The 7890-nt window shown below is 33.1% G+C and overlaps 1 long non-coding RNA gene across 1 annotated transcript; it reads right to left on the reverse strand.

Moving 5' to 3' along the window:
* Positions 1-1974: 1974 nt before the first annotated feature.
* On the reverse strand, positions 1975-3058 carry LOC140875669 (uncharacterized). The gene is made up of 3 exons (XR_012148559.1): positions 2830-3058; positions 2503-2738; positions 1975-2209 (listed from the first exon to the last, which is right to left on the reverse strand). It is a non-coding gene; the product is annotated as an uncharacterized lncRNA (long non-coding RNA).
* Between the last annotated feature and the right edge of the window lie 4832 nt (positions 3059-7890).

Raw genomic sequence — 7890 nt, forward strand, 5'->3', positions numbered from 1 at the left:
TGAGGAGGAAGCACAATTACAAACACGAGAAGATTCCCAGCATGCATCAATCTTATATCGTCCACGGAAGTTGGTCGGGTTGCTAGATCTAAAAGAAACATAAATTTTGAACGTTAAGCGAACACAACTTAACTGGAGCAGTCAAATACAAGCGTGATCAAGCTCGGAAACAAACTGAAAGCCATATTTGAAAAGTCCTAGATATGGTTTAACAAAGTGCAAACAATAACAAAAGCTAGCCCTATATAATCATATTTCCATGTCAACGCATCGATCCGTTCATTAATTAATAGTTCGTTAAGAAATTTTATATGCCACATAACACTGTTAGCACATAAGTAGACACTCTCTCTTCCATAGAGAATTCTGAAACTAATTTCAAGTTGCGGCTGTGGTTGTGGCTGTGATTGTAGTGAAAATTTGTGCAAGTATAACCTGGGAACAAAAGTAGTCAATAGTATAAATTACTATTATAACTAAGGATTTGATAGTCCAATATATATAAATTCTGGAATATTGAGAATGAGATACTTGGTGGAGATGGTTTTGTAAAATATTGTTAATTTGTATGCATGCATGTTGAATTGTCAAACTTGACACCTAGCAGTTGATTAGTTTCTTACGTTTTATTAGCACGTTTTATTAGTTGTCAAATAAGGTGGCCGGCACACAAACATGAAGGAAATTAAGGCAAGTTAGAAACGTATCATTTAATGCTTTCTCATTTCATTTTCTTGAGTTGTTGTGTGTCATTATTGTCTATATAAAGTGGCATTACTCATTGAAATCCTTGCATACAAGCATAAATTACTGGTACCCAACAAAATTGTGGTATCAGAGCCACGTGCGATTTCTCCTTTGCAAAAATATTCTAAAGACAAAAAATGTCTAAAGATTCATTAACTATACCCATTCCCGTATTTGATGGGGAAAGTTATGAATTTTGGAGAGTACAGATGAAAACTCTATTTATCTCTCAAGATCTTTGGGAGATAGTAGAGAATGGTATACCAGAACCAGCAGATGTCGAAACCTTGGCCACGTGGACTCAAGCAAAGCAAAAGGAGTACCGGGAAAATATCAGGAGAGATGCCAAAGCCTTATTGTTCATTCAACAAGGTGTAAACTGATCCATTTTTCCTAGAATCATGGGTGCCAAAAATTGCAAAAAAGCCTGAGATATTCTAAAAATTGAGTTTCAAGGGTCCGAGAAAGTTATCTCCATCAAGCTTCAATCTTTATGGCGAGATTTTGATAATTTAGCCATGAAAGATAATGAATATATCCGCACATTTATTTCACGTGTAGTTGAAATAATCAATCAAATAAAAAGTTACGGAGATACCATTGAAGAAAAAAAAAATTGTTGAAAAAAGTCCTACGGAGCTTGCCACAAAAATTTGAACATGTGGCTGCAATTGAAGAATCAAAAGATTTATCAAAATTCACGATGGTGGAGTTGATGGGTTCTTTAGAAGAAATAAGAAAGATAACCAAAACTAACCAATATGTATATGGTTCTTTATCAAAAACACATATATTCATATATTCCATAATACACTTTATTGCATGTGATTTATTAAATAACCCGATGATATATAATAATACGAATTATTTCCAAAAAATGGATACAAATTACTGCAGTACTCTTTAATCTTTGTATTGAATCTATTAAGAAATAAGAAAGATAACCAAAACTAACCAATATGTATATCGATTTAAACTAAAAATTGAATACCATAAAAATGAGCAAAGACCAAAGATAAACATATGTTTAATGTGCTTGGCCTATCCAAAGAACAGGAAGACGTTTCATCCACGGAGTCTCGGAGCATGGGAGATGACCGGACCTCCAATCTTGTTCTCAATCTCTCGACCTAATTATTTTATGCAGTTCTATATCCTATCCTCTTTTGGTATTAACATCTACACACACACACACACAAAGTCAAAATGAAACCAATTAAACACATGGAAAATTGCAAATAGATGGACTCAATTTCTTTCTAGTAATAAGAAAATTCACTCGACTTCCAACCATCATAGACGGAAATTACTACAAAACAGAAAATATGTTCTTCAAAATTTACAAATACACCAAGAGAGTGAAAAAAAAAAATCGAACTTTTGAAAATTTTCTCCACATACTCCTTTTCCTTTCCCTCCCCTTCCACGAGTGCTTGTTTTTATCCTTCAGTTTCTTCCCCTGCTGCACTTGTGAACAGAAAAGATATTTTGGTTAAAACAAAGTTTATTAAATAAGTAATCACATCAGATTACCAATTGATACATGAGCAAGTTTGGTCACGTGAAGGGGACGAAAGCTAGATATTATATGATATGCTTACCAACCAAAAAAACGACGTTTGCAACATGGTATTAATTCTCTGTTTATACAGAACATTAACTAAGCTCCCAAACAAAGAAAAACCCATAAATAATCGACACAGATTGATTACTAAAAAATGTGAGAAGTAAGCACATCAGATTAACAATTGATACCTGAGGAAATTCGGTCACGTCAACGGGACGAAAGCTAGATGTTCTCCGACATGCTAACCAAACTAAAACGACGTTTGAGAGAATGGAAAATGTGGGGTAATGGCTGAAGTATTCAAGCAAAATGGATAAGGGCCATAAAGTGATACGAAATTTATCTCTGGCAATTCGTCGAGCAGGTAGCATTCTTTATCCAAATAAACATTTGCTTAATGTGCAGAAACGGTTTAGAAAACCAACTGAACACAGAAAGCAGGGAGGTAAGGAAATTAAAAACTAAACAAAAATCCTGAGATCAAACAGCAAACATATGATCAGAGAAACCAATACATGAAGTTGACGACATGAATAATGTTTTTTCGGAGCAGAAGAAGCAGCAGCCACCATTCTTGCTTTGCGAGCGTTCTGTTTCAAAGAATCTGATTCTGTTTGAAAGAATCGATTTTGCGTGCGTTTGATTTTAGAGACGTGGGAAGATGAGAAGAAGAGAAGAACAACGTGGGATGAATTCAAAATGAAAATGGGTGTAGTTATTTTTTTTCACACGCAAATGCGTGCACGCGCACCGTTGCTAGTATCAAATAAATCTTAGAGTGTAAATTAGTAAAGACTTCTATATTAATTAATTTCTATTTAGTTTGATGAATTTTTATCTAAAAATATAATTATAATTTATATCATCATTATACAATTTTATTAATGAAAGTTTATTTTTACTTTCCTAAAAGATTTTTTTCCTTTAAATATTTCAATTCAATTTTATCCATTTTTCAAGTCCAATCATATATTTATCTACATCTTAAAATTATTTCAATCCTAATAAAAAATATGAAAATAACAAAAAATAACATTCAAATAATTATTCAAATTGAATAAGGAGGACACTAGAATCTATTTACTTGTTTATCACTCAGGAAGTAAATAAATTTACCGAAGAACAAGATATAAGAAACATAAATAAAATATAATATAATTAATTGAAGGCTTGTAGTTTATTTGATATTAAAGTTCTATATTTGAGACGAGATATCCTGTTGGGACTCAATCATAAAAAAATAAAATAAAAATAAAATAACCACCCCCCCAACAAATTTATTTACCAATTTAATTAAAATAAATCAGTACGTGAGTTTTCAAATCCTTTTGGTTGTTGGTTTCTTTCTTAACAAGTATAGAGAATGACCCAAAACAAAGCACCGCGTCAAACCAAGTAATAGCTTCCTTGCACAACAAAAGAAACTCGTGCAAATATTTTGGCGAACTTTAAAATTAAAGGGATACGACTTTTATTTATACTAACTGTAAGCACACCTCTCTTTTAATAAGGCGTTGTTGGCAAAACAAACATGGAGAATCATTGAAAACCCAACGTCCCTTGTGGCTAGGACACTAAAAGCTAGATATTTCAAGCATTGTGATGTTATGGATGCAAAACTTGGTTAATCCTTCTTACATTTGGAGGTCACTACTGTGGATCCGTGATCTACTTTGTAATGGGCTGTGTTGGCGAATTGGAAATGGTGCAAACACTTCTATATTCAGAGATCATTGGATCCCTACATTAGGATCTCATATCACATCACCAAGGAATATGGACATGGACACCACTGTGAGCTCACTGATTCAGAATGGAGATTGGAATGAAACTCTGGTACGCACTCTAATTCCCTCTTATATAGTGGATAAAGTATTGGCCATTCCATTACCGAATTCTAGATCTGAGGATTCTAGATTCTGGAAATATGGCGCCAAAGGCCGTTATCGGTGCGGGATGGTTACAAGCTGGATATAGGGTGTTATGAGCCGTCTATTCATAGCTCGAAAGCAAATTTAAGCTCTTGGTGGAACATTATCTGGAATATGGATATTCCTCCTAAAGTACGCATCTTCTAGTGGAGAACATTACAAGATATCATCCCTACGGAGATGAACTTAAGGAACCACCATGTGCCAACTCTAGGGATATGTCGTCTTTGCAAATTTGGTAATGACTCCACCTGTCATGCGCTTTACTAGTGTCCTGCTATCAAACCATGCTGGAAAGGTACCTCTTTCAAACTCCATCTTAAACAAGTTCAGCACTTAACTATCATTGAGGTATTCCTTTGGATGAACATGAGACTATCTCAAAGGGAGTTGGAGCAATTTGTGATGCGCACTTGGGCTGTATGGACAGAACGAATGTGAATAATACATTGTACTGACCGTAAATGGAAATTAATTGATGTTAATTGGTGTTATTCGTTCCTTTGGGATTATCAAGCTGCTCAAAATGCGACTAAGATTGGAACTGATAATAGACTCAGTAGCTCTCGATGGACTAAGCCAGCAATGAATTGTTTTAGGTTGGAGGTAGATGCTGCATATAATGAGAACTCAGAGAGCTATTCGGTTGGGAGTGTGGTCCGTGATCATGATGGAAATTTGTTGCTGGCGTTTGGAAGGAGAACAGGAAAAACACCCACGGTGGTCTATGCAGAACTCTTAGCAATTTATGAAGGAATGAACCTGGTGCGGGATCGGCATTTAAATGTTCATGAATTTATGACTGATTCTCTCATGGCACTGCATGCAGTCACTCACCCTGAAGAGAATTTAAGCTACATAGGTTTGATTGCTTCAGATGTTCGATAACTTCTTGTTGGTTTTCATGGCTCTAAGTTCATCCATGTTAGAAGAACGGCAAATGCAATTGCACACTCTATTGCGTGTTTTGCTATTTCCTCCCCCTCCCAATTTGTTTGGGAAAGTGGAGATTTTCCTTTGTGGTTGGTGAATTTTATAATGAATGATTTGTCTTTGTCTTAATATTATTACAAGCTTTTACCGTCGAAAAAAACAAAACTGTAAGCACACATTGTGTGTGAAATTTCCATCAGTTTGTATTTTTTGGATGTAGTAAATGAAGTATGTAAGAGAGAAAGTAAAACCAAAAGTGAGAGGGAGTTTGAGAAAGTGCAATAGTGGAAACGAGACACTGGTGTTTTCCCCTTTTGTAACAGGTTTTTCAAATTTTTAATGAGAATATAGTTAAAATGGTCATGTAAGTTTGTCCATTTTGTGTTTTGGTCCTGTAAGTATTTAATATTAGGTTTTGGTCATATAAGTTATGTTATAATTGATTTTTTGTCCTTTTTTCATAGAGTATTGACGTAGCATCAGAAAATGATAGATATGACAACTAAAAATGCATAAGTGGCATCAAGAAATAATGATGTGTTTGTTGTGGCATCAACAATTAAATGCTATGTTTTTAAAATCGAACTGTACCGACCGGTTCAACTGATTTGACCCGAAATCGCTCACATATTTGATCTAAAATACTCCCAAAAACCGTTTTAACGGTTGAACCGACAAAAATGATCAAGAACGGAAAATTGGTTTTTTGGTTTTTTTTTATTGAAAAATTAGTTTTTTATTTTAAAACCTTAATTTAATATTTTATTATATATACATGATTATTTGAAATTTTTTCTTTGTTAAAAATATTATTTATTATATTAGAGTTTATAATTTTTTTAATATATTTATATATTTATTTAGTTTTCAAACTACTATATATATATATATATATATATATATCTATTTATATAAATTTTTTAGGTTCTTATAATTTAAAATATATTTATTATATTATATTATATAAACTGTTTTTCGATCTGATTGTATGGTTAAAACATTTCAACCAGTTGAATCGTTTTTTTAAGTTAGATCGGTTTGATCACCAGTTCGCTTATAAAAACATTGTTTAAATAAAAAAGGACTAAAAACCAAAATATAACTAAACTTACAGGATCAAAATCCAAAATTGAATACTTACAAGACCAATAAACAAGCAAACTTACAGGACTATTTTGGCTATTATCTCATTTTTAATTTATAAAATTAGGGGTATTTTAAAATGTTCACTTAAATTATCGAAATTGGTTTTTATGAGATCCTCTTCCATTTTAGAATATTCACTTAAATTATCGAAATGAATTGTTATGAGATCCTCATCTATTATAATATATATATATAGAGAGAGGAATTTTCAGCTGCCCAACCATATTTTTCCACTTGGTCCGCGACCACTAAAACCCGGTAGTCAGTTTTAGTGATGCAAAAAAAAAAAAAAAAACCACCAAAACCCACTACCGGGTTTTAGTGGTCGCGGACCAAGTGGAAAAATATGGTTGGACAGCTGATCATTTCTATATATATATATATATATATATCAAGTTTTTACTATGCTGCACACCTCCCTTGCACACTTATGTGAGCACCGATGAGGTGGCAGCTTCCTATTGGATGTAATGAAACATAGAAAAATTATGCATTCAATAGGAAGCTGCCACCTCATCGGTGCTCACATAAGTGTGCACGGAAGGTGTGCAGCATAGCAAAACTATATATATATATATATATATATATACACACACACATATACATACATATATTGATTAATAGTGAAGAGAGATATATATACATATACATATATATATTGATTTCAGGGAGATGACTTAAAAAAATCGAAAACATGGTTCATTTGGCATGTTTCACTTGCATGTAGTAGTTTTTTGGTATTTTCACAAGGATATTAATTTACATATTTTATAATAAATAATATTTAAAATAAACAGAGACGGAGCCAACAAATTCAATTAAGACATCAAAAATTATTTTTTATTGGATGCAGAACGACGTGGAAAAATCATTTAGAAAAAATTGTTATTGTAAATTTGGATGAAAACATACTAAAGGTGAGACAAAGTTGAGGGTGTGGCCGTGTGGGTGCAACCACTGGACCATCTTGGCTCCATCCCTGAAAATAAATAAATGATTAAGTTTCGTGTGACACGGTCTCAATTCGACGCATGCATAACTAGATTTTTCGCATTAAAAATAATATCTTTATGGATCAAGTCAGATATAAGTTTCGTATCATAAAACTGACCCGTGAGACCGTCTCATGAGATCCCCACGTAACAAATACACAAACAAACTTAGAGACGATCGAATAAACAAAATGCATCACTTGTTTTTAGAGATAATTGCATACACTATCTCTGTGAAATGCCGAGATTGCTAAAAACCCTCATGTGAAAAAAAACGATCTATTAGTTCTCTTTGTTTTAAATCTTGAGCGCATACCTCCCCATGTTTTCAAATTTTGAGCACACAACCCTTTGTTCGTACGTCTTTTCAGGGGTATTTGTGCTCAAAATTTCAAAACTCAAAGGTTAATAGGAATCAGGGGTTTTCAACAATCTCATGATTTCACGTGGATAATATATGCAATTATCCCCTTGTTTTTATTTACAAATGTTTGAGCGTCTTAGATTTGTTCAAGAATGATTTTTAATTTCAATGATTAAACAATATGTAACATTGAATCCCGTAAACATTATT

Source organism: Henckelia pumila, chromosome 1, assembly GCF_033568475.1.
Source record: "Henckelia pumila isolate YLH828 chromosome 1, ASM3356847v2, whole genome shotgun sequence".
NCBI lineage: Eukaryota > Viridiplantae > Streptophyta > Magnoliopsida > Lamiales > Gesneriaceae > Henckelia > Henckelia pumila.